Genomic DNA, 12,850 nt, shown 5'->3' on the forward strand with positions numbered 1-12,850 from the left:
TGATGCACTGAGTGCAAAGTTGTACTCAGTCATGGGAAACCTGGCTTGTATTCGTATGGGACTACTTCCATGAGGTGCCACACCAAACCAGCCCACCGGAGTGTTCTGAGAAAGGCAATACTTCCTCCACTACATTATCTTCATCTGCTCCTGTCACCATAAAGGATACTCCTTTGGGGCAGATGATCCCAGCTGTGGCTTCGCAGGCCAGACAGAATGCTGTTGACCCTTACCTTTCGAGGGTCTCAGTGCTATGTATGTACTGTGAAGCACCGGTCTATGGGGGGAGCAGTTTCGGAGTGCTTTCAAGGCTGCAGTGAAAAGCATGAGAATCACTGCCACCTACTTGGTTAAGGCCTTTCCAACATCTTCCTCTCTCCACCTGCCCTGCTTTCCCCGTGGTTGCTGCCCCTCCGCCCTACCCCCCTTCCTTGGCACTCCTGAGAAAAAATGGAGAAACAAAATACAAATTTTAAAAAATACAAAAAAAAGGTTCCTTTAGCAGCCACCCTTCACAGTTGAAAAAGAGAAGTGAAAAAAGACACAGGCCTCTTAGCCAACTGCATAGTCCACGGACAGCGCGGAAGTCCGCAGACATGTACAAAATTCTGGGTGTGGGACAATTGCGATCATTGCAATTGTTTTGCGCTCAAAAAAAGATGGTTCTTAAAAGAACCATTTTTTGGGGGGTTGGCTTTTATATTATTTTTTTAAATGTTGGCTTTACAAAGTGAAGTAAGAAACAACTCACAGAAACTGCTTCAAAGCATGTTGAATGTTTTCCATAAAAATCTGACTACCCACATCAATTAGATGTACTCCATCTCACCCAAAAATGCCTGGATGCTTCAATTGAACCATATTTCCACAAAATGAGAGCAGGTCCACCCACATGTACCAGAACACTTTCAATTCAGGATATCTACGATTTTAGGCTCCTCCACAATGTTCTGCATACACCTTCACCCAGTAGACCCAAGAGCCCCACAAAATGTAAACACTTTGCCTGCAGAAAGACATTGCTTTGGCCATTTTCAATCCTTTCACAACTCTGACTAACAAAACTCCTGCTACCCTTTCTTCCTGTACACCACACCCAGCAAATCTGATTGGCTTCTCCCATAGTCCCCTTTCCATGGCAGTCATCCACAAAAGACCTGTGTGTGGCATGTGCCATCCGCGGACTACTGCAGTGTCTGCAGACCCGCTCAAAGAGAGCAGCCCTTCTACCCTTTCCACTTCCATGTTCTCAACACTCCCTCATTGGATCCTTTGGAAAAGTTACACATCCATCCACCAATGACATGAAAAACCTCTAAACCTAACCCTCTCATCTCACTTCAACACTTCAGATGTACACTTGAACTCTCAGATTACATATCTCCTATTAATGAAAGACATCTCCATCAAAAATACTGTGCAACTGTCCAAGATTTCTATTTCCTGATTCAACAAGATCGGCATCTAACAAAACATAGTACAGATATGCTTATATTTTTTTTAAAAAAAAGTTTTCTTGAACTGTTTCACAAATATATTTATATAGAGGGTTTACCCTGTAATAAGCTTCTCAATAAGCATATTCCCTTCTTTAACCAGTCTAGGAAATGCCATTCAGTGCAGCATTCATCACCTGCTCACATGAAGCAGCAAACAATTAGAATGCTCTGCATTTCAAAATATTTATTTTTACAAGCATTTTGATGAAAGTTAAAAAATGCATATGTGCATGTACAGCAGCACTGTGTCACTTTTCCATAAAATAAGGGAACACCAGATAAAATAGACCTGTAGACCATTTTGAAGTGCCACTTACTGTCTCACAGTTTAATATGTTGGCATCACATGCATACATCCCAACATCAGGCATTCCAATGTATAGTTACTTCTTAACTCTTTCTTTTTTCCTTTGCATTATATCACTTCCAATTGACTCCGATCATTATAAAACTGAAACTACAAATCCCAGAATGTAAAGAAAAAACAAGACTGAACTTCACAATTCAAAACTGTGACATGTATATCAAATAAACATATGCAACGTTATGATTTTCTAAATATTTTAAATATTTGATTGAAGCCTTTTTAAGAAAGTTAAAAACTGCATATCTGCATTTCCAGCAGCATGTGTCTCTTTTTCATAAAACAAAGTGAAAGCAGAAAAAATAGATTTATACACCATTTGTAATTGGCACTCAGTGTGTGGCAGTTCATATATAAACATTATATGAATACTTCCTAACATAACCCATTCCAGTCTTCAGCTGCTTATGCAGTCCTACTTTTTTCTCTACTTTTTTCTCTACATTCTGTGACTTGTACTCCAACGTTAACAATGTTAAAAGTGGAACTACATGTCCCATAAGGCAAACAAAAACTCTATGACTGCATAAAGACTTACAAATTAGAATGCATCATGTTGGCAAGTATGCATATTCTCCGAACACATTCAACTTATACACACCAACTGCCATGAAAAAGTATACTACAAATCTTTTCCATCAACTTTTCTTCACTTTTACAAAATGTTACAGAGCTTCTGCAAATGCACATAGACATTTCTTAAATTTAATGAAAAGGCTCTGAAAAGCAACTATTTTTAACCGTCCACCAATCTTATTAACTTTTTTCCCACCACTCTTCCTTCCATTGCAAATAGAACCCTTCCTTCCTAACAGTACTTCTCCAATACCACATATCCCAACTAACTTTCTTTTACAATTACAGGAAAGAAGCACATTACTGCAACCAACAACTGAAAAACGAATACCCTTCACATCCGACAAAGTAAGTACATTAATGTACGAGGTATATGTATGGTATTATTGCAGCAGTGCCACTATATGGATTACCCCAGACTACTCTTTTCAAACCAACAATTCTTTCACTCTAGCCCATTGTATTCCACCATTCACACTTCTGCTATTCCCATCTACACATCTACTCGCTTCCTCAGAACTGCACAATCACTGTACAGATTCCATCACACTACCACTGCCTTGCTCACTAACTCAAAACCATCACACCTATGTGCATTCATATTCTCACAACCTTTCCATCCAATCCTAATATACTACCTCTCAATCAAACAGAATTCTATTCATCTCTACAGTCACACCCACACACCCATGCAAAATACATGCATATACATTGCACAACTTTCCAATACAACCTTTTTCTTTTCCCAATAGAAACAACAAGATGCCTACTAAACAGCAACCTCATAGAAAAGAAAGAAATCCTAGAGCAGATAAGACTAAAAGTACACCACAGAGTCATCCTCCTCTAAAACTATGTATAGAAAACCATAAAACAAAAGAGCTAGTAACCTCACTGAACAAAACTAAACCAACCACAACTAAAGAAGGCAAGGCCCTTCTTGCAAAAACAAAATGTAAAACATTATGTAGAATGAAAAGCATACCTACTAACGAACCCAATCCTCTATCTACCAGTGTTAATGTAGTCATGGTAAGGTAATGCAATCCAAAAAAATGATGTTACAAAACATTTTCCACCATAGAGTTCTTCACAATCTTATAAAAACATCTGAAAAGTCACGATCTTCCCTTAAAAACCACTGCAAGAGAGCAATGCTGCAATCTCTAATTGACAGTGAGTTTCTACTAAAGAGAACATTGTTTATATTGATTTTAAAAAGAATGAAACCACTAACTAAATGAATCAATAAATTACAACTGTTTCTAAACATGCGCACTGTGAATAAAGAGATGTTTTCAAACGTCTGTAATGGTGAATGGATTCACACAAGCTTCGCAAAACCATACTTCAATGAGAAGCTTATAAACAAGATTAACAGAAATGAATTGCCATGGACAATAGTGGTTGAGGGTATGAAGTGGTGGAGCAAACCATTATGGCAAAAGAAACCCTAAAAGAAAAAAAAAATCCCTAACAAACATTGAACCAAATGTTACTTTCACCCAAACAAACCATCCAGTGCACACATGGACATGCAGCTCATGGTCTAATGTACACCAAACATCCTTTAAATCTTTGCAGCAATTGCTCAATCACTATGTAAAACTAAAAGATAAAAGTAAAATAAAAACTTTACAAACCATAGACTCCTGTCCAGTCCGCAGCCACACTGGTCTGCGAGGACGTTCATTAGCCTGCATTTTAGGAACTGCATGCAAAAGCATTTTCCAGCACATCACAATATTAGTGACACACAATTATACTATACGGAATCTTGTGCATCGACTATACTATACAAAAAGTCCTGTTCTAGAACTCCAAAATGTAAATAACATTCTCCTACATGGAACAGCCTAAGAACCTCTTCAAGAAATAGAGCACATCCAACGTAAATACTTTCAAAATAAAGGTGACTTAGAGAATTCTGTACCTTCAGAAAACATATTAAAGAGCAAAAATGAGCAAGGTCATGGGATACCTGGCTGATGAACGAAGGGTGAACACACACCTATGGGGGTTACACCTTGGTAAGTGTGTACAAGTTACTGTAAATGAATTCTGACGAAAATGTATCAGGACAACTCTGAGTACTGCAGTCAGATTTTTAATAAAACTGCAATTTACGTGTTTGTAGATACACTTAACTATGAGTTACACAGGATACAACAGTATTTACACATTTTTTAGGTATGGTAACCGGTTTGTAAGTGACAAATATCAAATATTTGTAACGTCTTTCCAATGCTTACACATCCACTGAGGGGACCTTGGGAAGGAGACCAGTGGATTTAGTGAGGTGATAGCATGTAATAATCAGCACATATACATCAAAACAATGTGGGGTTGAAAAAGGACAACGCAGACAGTGTTTCGGCAAGAAGGTGAGCTGGGATGAGCTCTGATGGTGTGGCCTTCATCAGGATGAGATATTCCAAAGCGGGAAGTATCTTGTGAGGTCTGTTGGGATAAACAGACAAGGTGTTATAGGAGTGGGCACATTCGTGGGTATCTAGCACAGGTAGAGGTATCAATACATGAAGGACCGGTGCTAACAGGAACTTGGGAGTGCAGTGGCTCAGGGAGTAGCAGTGTCAGGAGTTCACTGGAGGATTTTCAAGGTCATAGAAGTGTCCGTTCCTGTGGAAGTAGGAAGGACATGGAGGCTGCGTTAAACCATCAAGAGTGGGTGAGCAACTAAGGGTAAAAAAGGGGTAAGAGCAAAGCTTACCTTGAGGAGGCCTGTTACCGCGCAAATTATGGGTGGAACAGGCTGGCGTGATGAATACGCAAAGTCAACCGCAAGCGTGAGGGGCTGCGGAGAAAAGGACACACAGGGATCAGATTGCGAGCCTCGGAGTATAATAAGTGTCATGGTGCAGGTGAGGGCTGGTGAGGCGTGCAGGTCACAGATGGCCACAGATGAGGTGTGATGGATTAAATCACAAGTGGGTAACATAACATGTGTGTCCCACGAGGAAGTAGGTCTGAGCATGACTTATGAATGGACAGAAACATCCGTGATGCTAAAAAGGGGAGTAATTACAACCTTAAAAAGCCAGGCGGCGGATTAGCGGGATTGCCAGTGCAGGATGTCATGCTGGGGTGAAGAAGGTCTAAAATGGAGGCTAGGCTCCCGTTCTTGAGTGAGACATGAGGCCGAGAAATAGGTGCAAGAGATCACATAGCTGCAGTGGTTGCATGCGCGTGTACTCACCTGGGGTTAAAGGAAAGATGAGTGCTACAGAGCAAGCTGTCAGCGGTAACAGTCCCTGGCTGCGCACGGAGTGAGCTGGAGAGCTGACTGTGATTAAATGGGGTGAGCGGCCATGATGAGGTGCGCGAGGCCTGGTGCCCCTGAGGGTGCCTGACCAGAAATGGTGCTTGGATCCAAAGGCAAAGAAAAAAACACACTCAGCCATGGGGGAGCATAATAGTGTGTAAGCATACGCATGAAAAGATGTGTGGCTCAGGTAGGTAGTCCATGTACAGGCAGGCGGGCGGAGGATGCCTCACTGCCAGGCTAGGATGCTGATTGGTCGGTGTCAAGGGTGTGGTGGTAATGATGCCCAGAAATGCTAAAGAGGGGTAAAGAAATGGAATGGATGATGTGAGCATAACAACATGTTTGGGTGACACATATCATGATACATATTTACAGGAAATGCCCCATTGATAGTGGTTATGTTTAAAAGTGACACAGAAAAAGGCACATACTAACCAAATAGGGTGGCGTTTACAAAGTCCAGCGGTGCCACATGAGGTCAATTAGGAGTTGATGCATTGTCTCAATTACAGGAAGTGTTTCCACTCTACGCAGTTGTTTAAACCTGACCGGACAGAATTTAATTTGTGCACCCATTTCTGTTCTAAACGGGTTAAGATTCTGTCGACGTCTCCCCCTCTGATGGTGGCAGTAACTTTCTGTATTACCACCCATTTGAGGTCAATATTGGTGTGATTTTTCTTGACAAAGTGATCTACAAGTGGTTTATCAAGTACTTTGTTTTTTATGCATAAGTGATGCTTGCATATCCTGGTCTTGACTGGTCTCATGGTTTTGCCCACATAAATGAGTCGACAAGGTCAAGTTATAGCAAATATGACCTGTTTCGTATTGCAATTGGTATGGTCATGCAGAGTCCAATTAATGTCATTATGTAGGAATATTTTGGTAGTCTCTGTGAATTGGCAGACAATACATTTGCCACACCGGTAGTGGCCTTGTACGGGTGGAAGAATCCATAGAGTGCTGGTAGACTTGGTGGGCTCAATGAAGGTGTGTACCAAGGATTCTCTGATGTTCTGGTTTTTCTTGAAGGCAAACAGTGGTGACTTTTTGTAGTGATCCCACATTTCTGATGATGGGCCAGTGTTGTTTGGCAGTCTTTTTAATGAGGTCACTGAGTGGGCTTAACGTGGTGACGCATAGCAGTCTGTCAAGTTCCTTTTTGGTTGTTTTGGTGAGACATATAGTGCGTTCAGTGTTGGCGGCCCGCTTCTTGGTGTTCTTGATGGCTTTTCTGGGGTACAACCTGTCAGCAAGCCTAGTTTGGAGGTCAGTGGCATGTTTGTCAAACGAGGTGCGTTCGGTGCAGTTTCTTCTGATGCGAAGGAATTGTCCGTACGGTAAATTGTACTTCATGCTTTCCGGGTGGTAGCTGTTGAAATGAAGCAAGGTGTTCCTATCGGTGGCTTTGCGAAACAGTTCTGTGTTGAGATGGTTGCCAGATCTATAGATGTGTAGATCTAGAAAATCGATCCCATGGAAATCCCAATGCATGGAGAATCTGATGTGCTGGTTGCGCTGGTTGAGCCATCCATGGAAAGCCATCAGATCTTCAGAGTTGCCTTTCCAGTTGAGAAGAACGTCGTCGATATATCTCCACCATAAGATGATGTTCTGTTGGTAGGGATTGTGCGCTGACAAGATGTGTTCTGTTTCATAATGGGCCATGTATAGGTTCGCTATGTCAGGAGCGAACGTGGAGCCCATGCTGACCCCTTTAATCTGTATATACAATTGGTCTCGGAACAGGAAAACGTTTTTGGTCATGGCCAATCTGACACATTCCAAGATGAACTCAGTGGGGACTGCCGTGATGTTGTTTCTGGTGTCGAGGAAAGGTTTCAGTACTTCCAAGCTTTGTAGCTGGGCTATCGATGTATATAAAGCTTCCACATCCAAGGTGGCCAGGATGTATTCAGGTTTCATATCAATCTCATTCAACATAAGAATGGTATCTGTGCTGTCCTTGCGATAGGAGTCCATTCTGTTGACGAAGGGTTTGAGAAAAAAGTCGGTATAGACCGAAAGGGGTTCGAGTATAGAATCACAAGCGGAGACAATGGGTCTACCGGGTAGATTGGTGAGGTTTTTGAGAACCTTGGGTAGTATATAAAATGCTGGGATGCGCGGGTGGTTTTTGTTCAAAAATCGATGTTCCTCGTCGCATATCCAGGATTCTTGTAGAGCGTGGTTGGTCAAGCTCAAAATTTCTTCCTGCAGTTCTTTGGTGGGATCTCTGTGTAGAGGTGAGTATGCATTGACGTCGCTCAATAGACGTAAGCATTCCGTGTCGTAGTCTGTGGTATTGGAGATGACAATACCCCCGCCTTTGTCGGCAGATTTGATTGTGATGGCGTGATTGGCTTTACGTGAGGAGAGGGCCTTTCTTTCTCTGTGTAGAGGTTATCCGGATAGAAATTCCTTTGAGAGAGTCCTTTCCGGATCGCATTGGTTATCATTTTCTCGTAAGTATCAAATTCACAGGGGATCGTGTGGGGTGGTGGCATGAATGTGGATTTAATTTTTAATCCTGTGGTGTTTTCTTTATCCTTTTCCGGGGTGTTGGATCCGGATGGTGAATGTTCGGGTAAATATACCTCAAAGAAATATTTGAGATGAATGTTGCGGTAAAGCGTATGAGTTCGACCTCTGTGTCGAATGCTTGGGCCTTGGCCGCCGGAACAAATGATAGTCCCTTTTCCAAGAGGTTTATTTCTGCGGTCGTCATTGTGTGGTTGGATAAGTTGAAGATTGGAATCCTCTCTGCTGTTGTCCTTGGTTATTGTACCACTGTCGGGTGCGCATTTGTTGTCCCTGTTGGGCCAGTCTCCTCTTCGGGCGTCCTCGTTGCATGCCTCTGGGAAAAAAAGGTTGCTGTGGGTGCTGTTGATTACCTTGGCCTCCACTGGCAGTTCCGCTGCTGTTGGACAAACTGCCTGAAAAATTGACGCCGCGATTTCTTTTGTAATAGGTACCTTGCTGTTGGATTTCTATGTAATAGTTCTCTCGAAGGTAAGGGTAAGTTTGGTCCTCGGCATAGTTTTGTAAGTCCTTCTTGAACTTTTGTGCCTTTCTTTCAATGATGATGGCTTTGAATTTGTCAATTTCGGTCTCTAGCTTCTCAAGTTTCAGTTTGGCGTCTTTAATGGTGGCGTCCTCTTGGAATTTCTTCTCCATTTCCATGAGTTCGGTTCCTTGTTTTTTGCATTCCTCATCAGCTGTGTCGATGACAGGGATCAGCCAATCGCAGCTGCATTTATTACCGACCCGCTGAAGTTTTTGTTGAATTTGGGGTTATCGGTAAAAACACATTGTATATTTTTCACTTGTAAACCCTCTGGTATTATGCCTGCTCTGAGGTATTCTAGCATGAATTTACCATGCATTTCCGTACAGATTGTTTCTTCTTCTTTTTAATAATATTTTCTTATTTATCTTTAGCAAGGCCGAGAGTGAGTATGGCTTCTGGGTTGCTGAGAGTGGAAGTGGTACCCAGAGGTTTTTTAAAATAATCATCTGAGTATGACAAGATGTTGACATTCTCCATGATGTGGGTTGATGGTGGAGATGGTGTTGTATTGTCTGGATTCTTTCTTTCTTTGTTTTAGGAAGTTGCAAGGATTTCCTGGAGGGTAGGGAATGGTTGCAAAAGCCCACAGCCACGGGCTGTACTCTGAAATGTTTATCAAAAAGAGCACCTGGTTGATGCCATGCTCTACCCAGGTGGGTAGTCACGTATTAAAGAGCAAAAATGAGCAAGGTCATGGGATACCTGGCTGATGAACAAATAAAGAATTGTCCTGATACATTTTTGTCAGGATTAATTTAAAGTAACGTGTACACACTTACGAAGGTGTAACCCCCATAGGTGTGTGTTCACGCTTCATTCATCAGCCAGGTATCCCATGACCTTGCTCATTTTTGCTCTTTAATACGTGACTACCCACCTGGGTAGAGCAAGGCATCAACCAGGTGCCCTTTTTGATAAACCCTTCAGAAAACATTACCGAAAACCTCATAAAAACCAAGATCCTAATAAACACATACAAAAGAGAAATAGCTATGTTTCAAAACACATTAGCTAAAATACCAGTCCAAATATGTGTCTGTTGCCGCAGAATGATTTATAAAAATAAAGCATACAAATAGTAGGCCTAGCTTTCAAAATAGAAGACAATGAAGAATCCCAATGATTCCAATTAGTTTTATATCTAACAGCAAAAGGTAAATACATGACTTACCCCTCAAGGTTGTGCACGTACTGCAACACAAAGCTTGACAATACCAAATGCCATCACTAGCTATCACTAATAACTTAGAAATATCCCACTTCCAAAATCTCTCGAATAGCTTAAATTGTACGAGAGCATTATAATACAAACAGTGCACCCATGTCAAGCTATAACAGGCCTTCAACCAAAATCATCTAAGTTACCTCCATCTGAGGTACTAAAGGGCATCCGTGGCTAAGTAGTATATTTACCATTGGACCTAAAAGAATATGTTCAAACTCTAGGACTACAACGGCCAATAGATCAATCTTTGATTATACCAGTTGATGGTGTGTCAACGAAAGACAAACAAATTTGGCAACAGCCAGTCGACTTAAACAAAGTTAGACAAGCCCTATAATATCTAAAAGAAAACAATGAATACTACAAATATATAAACATAGAGGAAAACCTAAAAGAAACCACCCACATCTTTCAAGAGTCAGCAGAATATGGCCAAATTGAAAGTGTAGATCCTGTTACAGCAGCCAACATTTTAGACGAGTATACCTTTCACCCACTGCACTCCAAGACACAACTGATTATGCATTAGAAACATATGAAATCCATCAAGCAAAAGTATAAATGATCCCCAATGAGCATATGGGAGAAAAGTGTAGAAGCACGTTTTTTCCTCTACTATTTCCTACAGGACAAGGGGGAAGATATGATGAAAGGTCCACACAAATTAGTGCTTCAGTATATCGCTCTTTACAAATGTATTCTTAAGACCCCAGATTCAGCCAAAATGTTGAATACATGTTCCACCCCCTCTTCAAAAGTGAACTAGCAACTCTATGTTATGGAGTTGCACACACATTAAAAACAGGCTCTAACTTTTTAAACATATCCGCTACCCAACTGCTTAAAAAATAAAAGACAAAGATGACGTTTTGCAGTTAAGTATCACAAATATCTTGGCAAACATGTCACGCTGATGTACGTTGTATGCTAAGGAACCTAGGCCCACCAACATGGTTTGTTACTTTAAGTTGTGCAGAGTATGCATGGGATGACTTGCAAAACTTCTTACGCACTGCAAATCAAAATAAAGATGGAATAGACATATGAACACCAGGAGAACTCTGTTCTCTTGACCCTGTACATTAAAGGTACTTTTATCATTGCTTCATATCTATGCTGCATTTTATCTGCAATAAAACTACCCCTCCACTCGGAGGAGTGCAACACTTCTTTTGGAGAAAAGAATATCATTCCAGAGGAGCACCACACATCCACATGCTTTTGTGGATAAAAGATGCTCCAGGATGTGGCCATGACTGTGACACCACTGTTTTACAGTTTATTGAAAAATACATTACCTGCGACTTCCCTTCAGAATCCACAGATAGTGACCTAAATACACAAGCTTTAAGCTTCCAAAAACATGAATGTAGCAAATATTGCTGATGTAGATATAAAAACAAAGGGAAATACTATACCAAATGTCGCGTTGGCTTCCGTAGACCAGTGTGCAAAAAAGGACAAGTAAATAGCTTGAGTGTAAAAGGCTAATCCCCTAAAAATGCATACAACATTAAAAGGGACGAAGCATACAAGTACATCAATGATTACAATGCAATCATTGCCCTCTTGTGGAATGCAAACATAGAAATACATTGCAGACAATTCCACTGGAGTTGCAAGATATGTCACAGCCTATCTCACTAAAGCTGAGATAACAGAGCTAAGGACCTCTGGAATGACATATCTTCTGACAAAACGCTATGGCAGAAATTGTACAGCTTCGGCATAAAAATGCTCCCCCATAGAAAATGTGGGTCCTACGATGCTGCAGACAATTTAACAGGTGCAACCTTATATGGCAAATCTGATCACATTGTCTGGCTGAACCTTGGACCAGCATCATCCCGAAAAAGAGTACTAAAATCCTACCAAGAGATATAAAACATAGCCACAAATGATCCCAACAGCCAGGACATTTTAAAAAACTATTTACTAGGCACATACTACCCAAACAGAAGTACTACTTTGGAAAACATGTCTCTCTACGACATTGCCCAAAACTCCACTTATAAAAACAATGTCCAGCAAATGAGTCGACTGCCAAATATTCAGTTTCAACTTGTGAAGGAAGGCTAGTAAAACTGACCAAACCCAGGCTATTTAATCATGTAAGTTATCATTTAAAACTCCACAACATAGAGAACTGGCTCTACTCCAACTTTTTAAACCTTGGAGAAAAGAAAAATGAGTATTAGATGACTGTGACTCATTTGAAGCTGCATTTAAAGAAAATGAAAGCAGTTTAAGAAAAGGCAATTTCAAACAATACAAACAGATGTTGGACAATGAATGCCAACAAGAGGAAGAAATTGAAGCTCAACTATACAAAGACACTCCTGAGGGCAGTGAACCTTCCCTTACAGGAAGCCAAGACCCACTTGGATAACCACTAATTCTAAATTAAGCAGACATAGGCATGACGGAGGTAGAAAATATTGTGTATCAATATAAACAATCTGAGGAAAACTTGTCAGTTCTGGAATTTCAGCTAAATGATGAACAAGTCACCATTTATCTAGAGGTCACTCAAGAAATTGAGCATGGTTTTATACATGAAACTAAAACCTGCTCCTGTATGTAAATGGTGAATCTGGTTCTGGCAAAACATTCTTAATTAAAATAATCAGCACATTTCTACAAAACTTAATAAACAATAAACTTTCGGCTGTAGCAAAGGCCCCCACAGTTTTAGCTGCTTACAACATAGGTGGTGTCACTTTACACTGACTATTACTCCTCCCCGTAGAACACCAAAACAAATGGGAATGCTATACATTGTGAGCAGAAGCTGCAACTGAGGTACGCAGAATTCTAAAACAAATGA

The sequence above is a fragment of the Ambystoma mexicanum genome, chromosome 4p (assembly GCF_040938575.1).
Source record: "Ambystoma mexicanum isolate Mex_15411 chromosome 4p, UKY_AmexF1_1, whole genome shotgun sequence".
NCBI classification, from domain to species: domain Eukaryota; kingdom Metazoa; phylum Chordata; class Amphibia; order Caudata; family Ambystomatidae; genus Ambystoma; species Ambystoma mexicanum.